The sequence below is a fragment of the Balaenoptera borealis genome (assembly GCF_965194805.1).
Source record: "Balaenoptera borealis genome assembly, chromosome: 6".
NCBI lineage: Eukaryota > Metazoa > Chordata > Mammalia > Artiodactyla > Balaenopteridae > Balaenoptera > Balaenoptera borealis.
In genome coordinates this window covers 118415280-118428472 of record NC_138863.1, presented here as the reverse complement: position 1 = coordinate 118428472, position 13193 = coordinate 118415280, and the positions used below count along the sequence as shown (strand labels likewise).

Here is a 13193-nt window from a genome sequence, read left to right as displayed (position 1 = left end):
GTAGACACCTGAGGCTCCACTGGTGTGTCTCTTGTGTTTCTCAATGTAGACTGATGGCGTCACACCAAAGCCCAAGTCAGTGAAAGCCTTTGAGAATATGAAAGGGAGAAAGGCAAAAGACAGTCTTAGTTCACAAATTCCTGCTGGTCTAGCTTAATTCAAGAGTGGACCTTAGAATATCTGGATGGAAGGATAGATTTTACACATTCTCCATCATAATTTTTTCTCTAAACTGAGCTTTTGATAAATACCAGAAGGCAGCAGCATGTTTAATGTTACACTTGCTTAAGGTGTGCGCATTTTGTGTCACCAATTAAGTATGGACCCAAAGGCCCTAACGGACAGTGGCTGGGGGTAAAAAGTTGACACACCCTGTGAAAACAGGTGCTGAGAGAGGGCTTACCTGAATCAATGTCCATTCCACTCTGGTAAGAGGTCAGCTGAAAGAATCTCTGTGTGCAAGGGCCAAGGGCTGAATTGTGTTTTACTATCTCTAAGCATTTTTGCAATTACTGTTGCAGGAACACGAGAATCAAAGAAGTAGGGCTGACAAATGATAATAGTCAAGGTGAATCATTGCCAAAGGCAGAGGGAGTGAGGAAGTAAGATGGCTGATTTGTGCAGATTCTAAGATGCATCTAAATGGAGCTTTCTGGCAAAGCAATTGATTTACTTGTCCCTTTATTCATGCAATACGTAAAAACACATGGTTTAGTTTCGTCTATTTTTTTCATTCTCATCTTCCATAGATAGATCGATCTCCCTATGCCTTCCACTGGAGGTTTTGGAGCTCACTATTTGTTGTATGGCTTCTCAGCGCCAGTTACCCTCAGAGAGCAGGGTGTCAAGACTACTCATATGGTCATATAAAGACTTCAGTCCTATATTCTGTTAATGACGGAGGTCCTGGTGTCAAGGAGAGAATTGTTTCCATTTTCTTGTATTTAAATCGAGTAATAAGATAATGGCTAGGAATTACCATTAGCAACACAGATATGAGAGGTCATTCTAACTTCCTCACTAGAATAATTGTTGGGAAGCCATAGTTTTATGCTGAATGATTTTGGGACCTAATTACTGAATGTGAAAGGCTGTTTTTAAAGTGTCAGTAATGGTAGAAAAAGATCCTTTATTCTTAAAGACCAGCCGGGAATGAGCAGTACAAAATGTTCTCATTAAAATTTCCCTTCTCTTTTTGAAATAGATGATCAAAGATCCTGGCATTTCTATCATTTTAGGAGATGTATACATATATGAGGAATGGCACATAGGAAGACTCAGATCTTTACGACACGTGGAAGTTCACAGAATAAGAGAAAATTCAAAGTGGAAGGCAATGTCTAGACCAGCCTCCTCATTTTGCAGATGAGGAAGCAGTGATCTACAAGGGGGGCATTACTTATAAATGTTGTAAGTTTAATGGCAGAGCAAGTATTGGGTCCAGGGTTCCTCTTTCTGAATCTAGTGGCCTGTCAGTGGTGCCTAGGAGATGCTGGCTGCCCCATTCCTCCTTGCTCCTATAATGTCTACTTTGTTGTTGCCATAATATGCCCAGCCCCAGTGAGACAGATGGTGACTATCATGGTAATGTTGACTGAAGAAAATGCACAACCTAAAAGTGGAGAGTTATGTTTTATTCGGCGAACTTTCTGAGGACTTCAAGCTCAGGACACAGCATCTCAGATAACGCTGAGAAAACTGTTCCAAAGAGTCAAGGGGGGAGGGGGAATCAGGATATAGAGGAGTTTTTGCAACAAAGACCAGGTATTCGGAACATCAAAAGATTACTGTTAATTAAAGAAAACCAGACATCTCAAGTTAAGGAATTTAGCTCTTCTCTATGTATGGGAAGATGCGAGAGTCTGGGCTCACTGAAATCATTCTTTTGACATGCACCTCAGCTATCTGGGGCCAGTATCCTGTGTTTTCTCATCCTGAGTCTCGTCAGGGTGCACCATGGGGGTGGCTGCAGGGGCTGGCTGCTAGATGGGCTTGGCAGTGGGCAGCCCGTTTGTCTCCATCCTGAGTTCCCTCAGAGGTCGCCATCCCAGCAGCTGAAATGTAATGGCTTGATGGCTGCAACAGCCTTTGTTTACTGGTATGGCAGGCAATATTTTAGTTCTCAGGAATCACGTTCCTCTTTGCTAGTGGGTATGCTGTGGACTATGGTATATGAGAGGCACTTTGCTGGTGCCCTTTGGAAGAGTTTTACCTCCCTGACAAGATGAGGCACTTGAGATTCGAGCCCTTTTGCTAATACTTCCCTTGCTTTCTCTTTCGGACACTCTCATGGGACGATGCAAGGCTTAGAGCTGTGACAACTCCCCTTGCGACCATAAAAGGAGATTGTTGCCTCTGTATTGAAGTCTGCAGACTAGAAGGAGAAAATTAGTCTCATCCTTGTGGACATCACTGATCTCTGAGCAAGCCTGCGACTGACTCATCTTCTAATTAGGTTAGCAGAACATTCCTTTGATTTAGGGCAGGCAGGAGGGTGCTTGAATAGACAAGAGGCCCATGTGTTTGGAGAGCAGTGAATGAGAGGGAGTATAGAAGGAGGTGAGGTTAGCAGGTAAGGGGAGACCAAATCAGATAGGGTTTTGTAGCTTGTTAGGGACTTTTAGCTCAGTGAATGGGAAACCATTGGAGAGGTGTAAGCAGAAGCATGCTGTGTTCTGACTTATGTGTAACTGAATCACTCAGGCTATGTTGAGAATAGACTGTTGAGGTCAAAGATAGAATCAGGAAAACCTACTGGGACTCTATTGACATAATCCAGGGGAAAGATGGAGGTAGCTTAGGCTAAGACAGTAGTGGTAAAATTGTCTAGAAGTCATCAGAATCTGGATACATACTAAAGGTAAAGATAATAATGAATCGACGTAGTAAGTAGAGAGAGAGAGAGAGAGATAAAGACAGATAGAGATAGAGAGAGAGAGAGAGAGACACAAGATTTTGGGCTTGAGCGATGGGAAGAGCAAAGTTGCCGTGAACATGACCTAGTTGGGGTAGACAGCAAGAGGAATGAAAGTTGGGATGATCAGAGGTTCCATTCTAGACATGTTAAGTTTGAGGTGCCTATTAGACTTAATGGTAGCCAATAGTTAAATTGGCTGTCAGATCATGATATCTGGAGTTCAGGGGAGAAATCCATGCTGGAAACGTAAATTTGCAAATTTTTATCATATTGATTGTATTTAAAGCCATGGAGCTAGATGTGATCTGTAAGGGGCTAAGTATGGAAGGGAAAGAGAAGAGATGCAGACATTGATCTCTGGGGTGCTCCAACATTTAGAGGTGAGGAGAAACTGGAGTCTGAGAAGGAGTAACCAGGAAGCTAAGAGGAAAACCAGGATAGAGGGTGATCCTGGAGGGCAAACCAAGAAAGTGTTCAAGGAGGAGGGAGTAATCACCTGGGCCAACAAAGTCAAGTTGGCTTAAATCCCCAGCCAGGGTATAAGGGGATACTCAGGGTCTCCTTCCAATATTTTCTAGTGGTCTTGGGGGTGGTGGGGAGGGGGAGAAGGAATACTTGCATGTCTTCAAGTTGCCTCTGACACCACAGTCTTCTAGTTTAGACTTCTTAATCTCTACTTGCATTTTGACCACTCCGTACACTGTCCCATTTTGCTACCACATCACTATACTGGGGACTTCCTTGACCATCTCCTCTCTCCAGTCCGTGTGTGTGGCAGACTGAATGGAAGATTTAGGGCGTCTGGGCGGGTGACATCACAGGGCAACACAACATTCAATGGAATGAATCAGCCAGGATAGGGTGGGTTATGCTATGGTAACAAACGACTTCAAATATCAATGACTGAAACGAAGAAATAAAATTCTTCAGTTGGGCATGTAAGATTTATGTATTTCACTTTCTGTACATTTTGCCAAAAAAGAACTGCAAACAAATATTGGGCTCTGCTTAGCAACAGGCATGCTGAAGTATTTAGGGATGATATGTATTGATGTCTGCAACTTACTTTGAAATGCATCCAAAAAATAAAATATATTGATGAGTGGATAGAAGGATGGATAGGTATGTCCTTTATAACCTAACTTGGAATCTTATGGAGCACTGCTTTCATACATTCTGTTTGTGGAAACTGTCACAGAGACTTGTTCAAGGTCAAGGGGAGGGGAAATAGATTCCAGCTCTCAATGGGGGGTGTAGCAACATACTGGACGAGTATGTGAAACTAGAGATATTGCTGCGGTCATTTTTAGAATATGCAGTCCGCTGCAGCTGCATCTAATCTTTTTCTTGATGGGAATGTGTATAACAGCAGTGCTAAGGAAGCCTCCAGCAGCTGAGGTGATGCTTGGCCGTGGTGTAAGGAGTGATAGAATCTGACAGTCTGATTAGGTAGGCAGGACATATTTATTATTCCCAATTTGCATATGGGGAAACTGAGGCACAAGAGTTGACAAATATGCCCAAGGTCATGTGCTTTCATAAAGGAAATACTGGAAGTGGTTTCTAGTCTCCTGAACCTCAGCTCAGCTCCTGAGACAGCCAAGAGATTCTCACCCAGGCGTGAGGCATTTCCTCAGCCTGAGGCAGGAGACACAACAGAATCTCCACGAGTGGAACCTGAGAGCTTTTATCTATCAAATGGAAAGACGCTTTTTAGAAAAGGTGAAAGATTCTGTATTAGATCTTACTGCTGCAATTAACTGTAGAACGTTTTGTTGAGTTCTTTGATTCTAAAATCTATTCATTTAACCAAGAATCCTTAATATAAAATCCCAGATTCTGAAGATTTTAGGAAGTGTACTTGAATTTAATGAGGGAAAGAAAAACCTTTACTTCTTAGAGTTAATTCCTTGAGGAGTTAGAGGTGAATTGATGAAATGAGTTAGTGACTTACTGCTTTCCCCTCGTGTCTGATTTCTGTAAACCTTTAGCGATTATTGAATGAGAAGAGTACTCTCTTTCCTTAGAGATCTTCAGGTCAATAAATGTTTATTGAGAACTTTCTATGCGCTAGAAACTGTGTTATGTATTGGGGGAACACAATACACACACCGTAGTATCTCCTCTGAAAAAGCTTACACGTAATTTATTTGAACGCCAATCAAGAAGTGCTGTGATATTTAGATATGTACGCACTGCTTATGCTGGTATTGAAATTAGTTTGGGAGGGAAGGGACAGCCTTGCAGTAGAGGATGCTGGACAGAGTCAAGAAGGAATTGTAGGAGTTCCCCAGGCATAGCTGGTGGGAAACAAGCAGAATACAACTGAATCTTTTGGAGCTTCATGCAATCCAAGACGAACTGGAATGGTAAAGATGATGAATAAAATGAATTTCCTCTCCTTCTGGTGTAGTAGGTTCCATTTGTCCACATCAGTGGATTTTCTTAGCCAATGTAACCCTCCACCTTCATGGATTGGATCGGGAACTCATCTGTTTTCTCATTTGTTTAAAATGAAGAAAAACATAAATACTTAAAATGAGTAGCATCTTTCAAAACCTCTTTGTTTGGTTTGTAGAGCTGAAATTTCCGTACTTGATCAATATTAACCTTTCAAGTTGGTTTGGGTTTTGGATGCACGGATTACTTAGTCTTTAAGGACTAATTGCTTTGGTTCCAGGGAGGGATTTGATTCCGCTTTTAAATGTGTTTCTCTTTGTAGTCTCCTCCTAAACTGGAAGATGGGCTGTGTCTTGCTTTAACAGTAACTTCTCAGTTTCCAACAAATCTGATCTGTAGCCACTAGGGAAAGCAGGATGAGGATCTTCAGACAGAAATTCCAGAGCCTCAGCTTCAGTTACAGGCTTTGCATCCCTCTCTCCTGCGGTGCTTTCTGAGCTAATTCTCAGAGGTCTGGCCTATCTCAAGTTCTAAAATGTGCCTGGATCACCACCACATGTCATGGCAAGATTGATACATAAAAAAAAGCCAGTCACAACTAAAATGCCCAACCAGAGAGGAATGTCTTCGTAAGTTACGGCACAGCCATGCTATTAAACGCACTGCTGTGGCTAAAGCGAATGAGGTAGTTCTGGGTCTTCTAACAGAGAAAGATCTCAAAGATGTACTGTTGTGTAAAAAAAGTGAGCTGCAGAGCAATCTATGACACCATTTAGGTGAGAGTTACTCCCATGAAACCGTACTGTATGTTTCATGGGTCCACATACGTGGATGTAAATGCAAGGAGAAACTCTGGAAGCAGAGATGCCAAAGGGTAGCAGTGGTTGTCTTCAGAAGACAGGATTGGGGGTAGTGGCCAAGTAGGAGTTGGAGCTTATTTGTTATAGTTGAGAGTTCCTGTTACTCAGGGAAGAGACCATACTCATGTATTACTCATGTGACTTTAAAAACTAAATAGAAGTCAGTTGGAAGTGACTGTTCCAGGCAACGGTTGCCTTGGAGGGGGTTTAAATTAATTAAACAAGGAGGCCATTAGACAGATGTGGCTCTACTGCTGTAGTACTGTCAGTGAGGAAGACATTTTCCTCTGCCCCTCTAGGTCTTCTGGCTGGTCCAAAATTTAAAGTGACATGAGACAGATTAACAGGAGAAGATCAAACAAAGGTTAGTAACACGTATACATGTTACAATGAGTAACTCGCCCAAAGGGCTGAAGCCCTCATCTTAAATACCATCTTCAGCTAAAGACAAAAGAGGATGCTGGGGGTAGGGGGTTGGGACTTCAAAGGGGAGGAAGGCAATTCACAAGGAGATGGAATAGCAAATGTTTGGTAGATAAAGGTCTGCTAGACTGGGCAGAGACAATGGGACACACAGTGGACTTTGATCTCTAGGCCCTGTTCCGCCCCCCTAACCTCGCCCATATTCCTTGCAGATCTCTCTGGTGATGGATGTATTCGGGGAACAGGCTCTCTGTCAAAATTCTTTTCGGCAGTTAGAGGGGAGGTCAAAGTTTCTTCCTCAGTCTTTTGGGCCTTGATTGTTTTCAGCTTGAAATAGCACACATGCATGCCAGAGACATTTTGGGGTGGCAAGTTTTGCTCCCCTTCAACGGCAAACCGAAATCTGAGCTTGTAAATGCCTCAAGGTTATGAAATCAAAATGCTAAATGCTAAAGACAACCAATCACAAATAGCCAACTAGGATTTAAGCTTTAGCCAATCAAATAATTTCCTTTCTTTGTTCTTGTACTTTCTCTGTATAAATCTTTCCCCTGGCTCTTGTTGGAGGAGCTCTTTTAACCACTTCTGGTTTGGCACTGTCCAATTTGAATCAATTTTTGCTTAAATAAACTCTTAAAACTTTTAGTAAGTCTTATTTTTTAATAGCAGAAAGGTTGAGACCCCTCTCAAATGCTGGTTCTACTGCCCATGGCTGTGTTAATTTAACAAGTCGCTTATCTCCCGAGACCAGTAACAACAAACTTGCAGGGTTGTTGTGAGAATTATGTTTGATAATTTATGAAAAACACCAGGCTCTTTTTCTTTCTGCTCATGAATTTTGGATCCTGGCTTCATGGCCCCATCTTCAGTACTGGCCTTGGACTTTTCAGGGTTAGATACCGACTTGGAGTCTCCTGAGTTCTGTTGTTTTCAGTTCTGGAAGCCCATGCCTCTGGTTGAAGGTCCCCTGAAACTTCTGTTGAGAGAATCATTCTCCCATTCCCCCTCCAGTCACATAGAATTCTACCTGCAGGGTCATTACCTCCCTGGGGTGGAGGAGGTAGCCTCACACATTGACATCCTTTATCGTTTGCAGTCTCATCCATTAACACGAAGAGGGATGTTTTCAGTTCTCACATATTCTGGGGCATAATTCTCCTCTTTCAGTTGTTCTTTGTATGGGAACTGGCATTTGTAAATCAATGGCAGTTTTGCCTGAGAGCAAACAGCAAAAAGAGAGCCAACAGTGCCTGCAGATTTGTTGGGATCAGGTACAAAGAAGGCAGGCTTTTCTGGGGGCAAGTTGTCCACAGTGACTTCCAGTAAGAGGGGGGCTGCTACCTCTTCCCGTGAGAGAGGAGACACTCCCAAGTTAGAACACTCGGCTGTCAGTGGGACAACACCGCCTGCGTGGGACAAGAATAGTTTAGTTTCGTCCTTTATACATATTTTGTTGTTTTACAAAATCATTTCCCTTTGGAACTTTCCAGGATGATGGGAAATGTGGATTTTTAACCCCTTTTGTTTTCCCTTACCCTGCTGCTCTCTGCTTGAGCTCCCCCTTTCGACACTGCCAACGGAGCGATTTTGCTGCCGGCTTGCTGATTTACAGAATATGTTTGAGACCCAGGTTTCTTTTTATCTTTATTTCTTGTTAATAATATGAAGAAGGTGAATTTCCTGTTGTTGATTAAGATGAAGGCTTTTCTGTGGATGTCTTTGGAAAAATGAACACTCAGCCCAAGGAGGTGTCCACCCTGACTTCTAGAAGGGTTGGCTTCACCCACAAGTGGTCTAACAGCTGTAGAACAGTAGGAATTTAGAAAATCTGACCCAGGAATCAGCACTTCTTCCTCATTCTCTTGCTCTATTGCCTGAAACTTCCACTGTTAATGAAACCGTGCACCTCAGATTGGGACTTGAACCTATGTGCCAGGATTAGAACCTGGCTGAAACTTAGATTGGAACTTGAACCCACAGTCTTTTAACTGAGATCACACACCTGGTCTTAGGACTTAATGAAGCTCAGGTTCTTAATGTCTCGTTGCAGAAAGAATTCAGTGAAAGACAAAGTGGTAGGTAAGAAGTGGATTTATTTAGAGAGATACACATTTTATAGACAGAGTGTGGGCCATCTCAGAAGGCAAGAGGCCCCGAAATATGGGTGGTTAGTTTTTATGGGCTGGGTAATTTCATAGGCTAATGAGAAGGAGGATTATTCTAATTATTTGGGGAAGGGGCAGGGATTTCCAGGAATTGGGCTACTGCCCACTTTTTCGCCTTTTATGGTTAGCCTCAGAACTGTCATGGTGCTGGTGGGTGTGTCATTTAGCATGCTGATGTATTACAATGAGCCTATAATAAGGCTCAATGTCCACTGGAAGTCGAATCTTCCACCATCTTGGACCTAGCTGGTTCTGACGAGTTTTTGTCATGTCCTATGGCTATGTCATTGCTTTAAAGGTTGTGCCCTGCCCCCTTCCCTCCTGTCTCATTAAGAGTCTTACCCAGGGGTGATTCCAGTAAAATGCAAGATGTGTTCCTGGACAAAACTTGGGTCCACTCACCCACGCACAGCAAAGCCAATCTACTGACACCAGGCTGTGGTGAAGGAAAGTGAGTTTGCTGCAGGGCACCAAGCAAAATGTCCAGGCAGCTAGTGCTCAAAAGCCCAAAGTCCCCAATGGGTTTCAGCAAAACATTTTAAATGCCAGGTGAGGGAGGGGGGTTGCAGGGTATGTGATCAGCTCATGCACAATTCTCTGATTGGTTGATGGTGAGGAAACAGGGTAGTGTCACAGGGGTCAACATCATCAGTCCTCAGGTGCCGGGAGGTCTGGGGGCTATGCATTCATGGTCATCAAGTAGTTAATTTCTTTCATTCGTTGGGGGTTTTAGCATCTGTAAAACAACTCATGAAATGTGCATCAGATACTATTATCCGGTACTTCAGAGAGGAGCTAAAGCAGAGGATATGGGGGTGGGGTCTGTTCTGGGAAGGCCCCAGAGGGTCCTGCTCGGTTACAGACATGGTCTAGGAAGGGGAGCTGATCAAGTCAGAAATCTGCAAATGGTATTTGTGTAATTCTAGTTCCCAAAATGTTCTTTAAAAATAATGCCTGAGAGACATGGCATTAAATATCACCTGTCAGATATTAACAATATAAATCTGCACAGTAAATGTTTAAGATATTTTCAAGTAGAGTTGCTGACATTTATTTAAGTACATGTTTTCCACAATATACAATTTTCAGGTAAACTCTTCCATTGTCTTGAAGGATCAGTGTTCTCAGAGAATATGTTCAGTGACACTTGTCAACAACCTGGTGGAATTGTTAGGGAACCGTTGACCAAAATTGCCTGCCTCCCCAGCTCAGCCAGCCTGCTCTGGGACCATGGGTCATGCTCAGTCCTGACTGCCCTCCCCAACTCAGAAGCAGGCAACACAAAGCCCTAGGCAGATGGCTGAGGGTATCATCTTCTAAGACCTTTTGACTCTTCGACCCCAAGGATTTGCTGGAAGAAGTATGTGGACCTCAACTTATACTACATTCTACTGCATGGGGAATAAGGTTTCAGCAACATTTTAGTAAAAAAAAAAAAAAAAAAATTCAAATTCTGTACTCCAGAGCCTGTGGAAATAGAAGAAATGGTTCTAATGGAAAATCATAATGCACCTAGCACGCCGTATGGCACGAGTCACACTCTACCCCACTTAACTCCCACCATATTTTTAAATAATATCAAGAAGTAATAGCTCATTTACAAGACAAGCGTCTTGTGGGCAATTCTAGCTGCTTTAGCCTTTAGCATTTATAGCCTCCATAACAGAGTTAGATGAAGGATAAGGATGTTGGAAATAGAAATTGGATGAGCCAGCCTGCAGTGTCCACCGCAGCAGAGTCAGGATTTGAACCTGGGCTATCTGACTCCAAGACCTATTCCCTTAGTCATGATTTCTACAGACTCTGCTTTATTTGAAAAAAAAAAAAAAAAAAAAAAAAAGGTCAACCAATGAAACTTTAAAAGAGCTAAGTTATAAGAGTGAAGTTGAGAAATGAATGGACTATTCAAACTGGTTAATTGAGAAAACTTCATAAGGAGGCAAATGGGGGTCTAGATGAGAAAAGGACTGAGCCATTTAAGGAAAGAGAAAAGGAAGGAGGTGAGGTGGGGAAGGGGAGGAGAAGAAGAAGAGAGAGAGAGAAGAAAGAGAAAAAGAGAGAAGGAGGATGAGGGAGGGGAGGGAAGGAGGGAAGGAAGGAAGGGAGAAAGGAAGAAAAGGAGGAAGGAAGGAAAGTTTGGGTTTAGTGTATAATTCCATTTGGAATTTATTCTATATAAGTAATATAAGGATCCAAGCTTGCCAGAAAACTCTGAAACAATTTAATAGTTGTCTATGGCTTGAAGGGGAGTGGGTTTCACCACCCCAAAATATGCCAAAGATAATATTTGGCATGAGGATTATTTTGAGCTTATCAAGGTCAATGTCTAGAGGAAACAAGGTTGTACCTGGAGAAACAGGCGAAGTGTCGAGGCTGAAGAACAAGATGAGAATGGAGAACAACAGGTCAGCACACCTGAGAATAAAGGCATAGAGAGGGCCGGGAAGCAGTGTCTAAGTGGTGACTACACATGGCACTCCAGCTCTCAAATGGCCCTCATGAGCTATGCCGGGTGTGCGCAGGGCACTGGCTCACAGGAGGGATGACAGAGCAGGCAGAGGCACTGGCCTGATAACCCTGTGTCACTGAGATGGATTGTCACCGTGGGGCAGCCACCAAAAGATTTTCTCTATGGGTCTCAGTTTGTTGACAGCACAAACATATATTGTCTGCTCTCCTTGCCTATTTCCCTGGATTCCTTTTTCCAGCTCTGCAGAAGCTGTTACGATTAAATGTACCTTGGCTTCACCATGCACCCCCTCCAGGCATTTGAATGGTCTTTTTATCACCCCAGGCCACGGAGCATGGCTCCTTAAACCTCTGCCAAAGATCACTCAGTGAATGAAGCCAAATGCAGTTCTTTTAGAGCTGTTGTTGACGCGGTGTAGGAACCATTCTCTGAGCACAATGTATGGAGTGTTTTCCTTATCACTGGGCCATGAAGGCAGCTTAAGTGGAAAGCTGGCACTTGCGGTTGGATGACTGGCTTCTGGCGTCTTTTCTCCCCATAAGGTAAGAACTTGGATACTTTGAAAGAGTAAGAGAAAACGTGCTCCGTTATTTTTCGTATTCATACTGGAGGCCTGTGGTCTGCATTCTGCGTATATGCATCTCAGAGCAGACTGCCTGGTGCATAATTCAAATTTGGAAACAGGCACTGTGAAAGCCGTAGAGAATGCGTGCATTCTCTAAGCAGGTAGAACGTTCAGCATCCTTGCCCTCTTGTACTGGGTTTTATTTTGCATCCTGCTTTTTGCTGTTTGCTTTCAGAGCCTCCATGTACAGTTGTAAACTAGGCTTATAAGTTGTGCAGGTTGTGCACTGCAAAAAGGCTCCTTGTCTAAGGAGACTCCATTATGTTGTATACATTGTGGCTTTGTGTACTTACTACACAAAACCTGGAAGATGGCAATAAGTGTCTTGTTCTAAAAAACATGGAAAATATTCTGACAGATGGCAGTGATGTGTGATGTGTCTTGAGGAAGGGGTACTTTTTTCTTATTTGTACAAAGTCCCTTGATGAGCAAACTTTAGGGAACTTGAAAGACAGAGAGGTTTTCTCCCTTGCTTCAGTATATGAAGGTAGCCAGGTGTCTGTGTGGCCCTACCTAGGTATTATCTGGTGGTAGCTCATCGAAATGACGGGCAGAGGGTCTCTTAATGGGAATTGAGGAGGCAGCCCTGGCTTGGCTCTCTTGTTCCCCAGAAATGTGAATGGCTTTCCTATGACCAGGGAGAGATTGGGAGTGGTGGTGGTCTCCATGAGAAGTGGAGACCCAGGTCCTGATTGTCCACAGTACCCTGCATGGAACGGAGGCTCCACAGAGCCAAGGTTGCCGGGGGGGGCGGGGCGGGAATGGAGGTGCTTGGAAGTCTTGGCAAAGGATCTCCGAGGCCCACCTTGGTACAGACCAGGGACATTCCACCTTCTAAACAGGTCTTGCCAACCTGAGCACTGAGCATCTTAGTAGTGTTAAAAAAACAAAATTCAACGAGTAAATTTTAGGATCTAATTGGCTTTATTCAACAAGTCACAAATCAGGCAGCATTCCATCTAGTAAATAGAAAAGGGGCTCTGAGGAGCTGTACAAAATTAAGGCTTTTATAGAACCTAGAGGGAGAAGGAGGTTATTAGCTAAAGAAAAGAAAGGATTGTTTCCAGCAAGGTTACCTCACTAGTGCTGATCAGGAACTGCAGTTAAGTCTTAGTTTGCAGTACTGGGGGCAGTGGCCCCACCTTGGGCCTGTTGTTTCCTTCTCTCCCTCCTTCTCCCCCTCCCTCTCCTCCTCCCCCTCCCCTTCCCCTTCTTCCTCTTCCTTTTCCCCTTCTCCTCCATCTCCTTCTCCTCCTTCTCCTTCCTCTTCCTCTTCCTCTTCCCCTTTTTCTTCTTCTTCTTCTTCTTCATCTAATCCATCTTCTTTTCCTCC

The 13193-nt window shown here is 43.4% G+C and overlaps 1 long non-coding RNA gene across 6 annotated transcripts in view; it reads left to right on the top strand.

Moving 5' to 3' along the window:
• Window positions 1–13193, top strand: part of LOC309631468 — a 102757-nt gene that overhangs the window by 28332 nt on the left and 61232 nt on the right. The window contains exon 7 of one of the 6 annotated variants that reach the window (XR_014246269.1): window positions 6477–6541. The exons of the other annotated variants lie outside the window; for them this stretch is intronic. This is a non-coding gene — a long non-coding RNA (uncharacterized lncRNA). The remainder of the gene's footprint in view (window positions 1–6476; window positions 6542–13193) is intronic. 6 annotated transcript variants of the gene reach the window in all.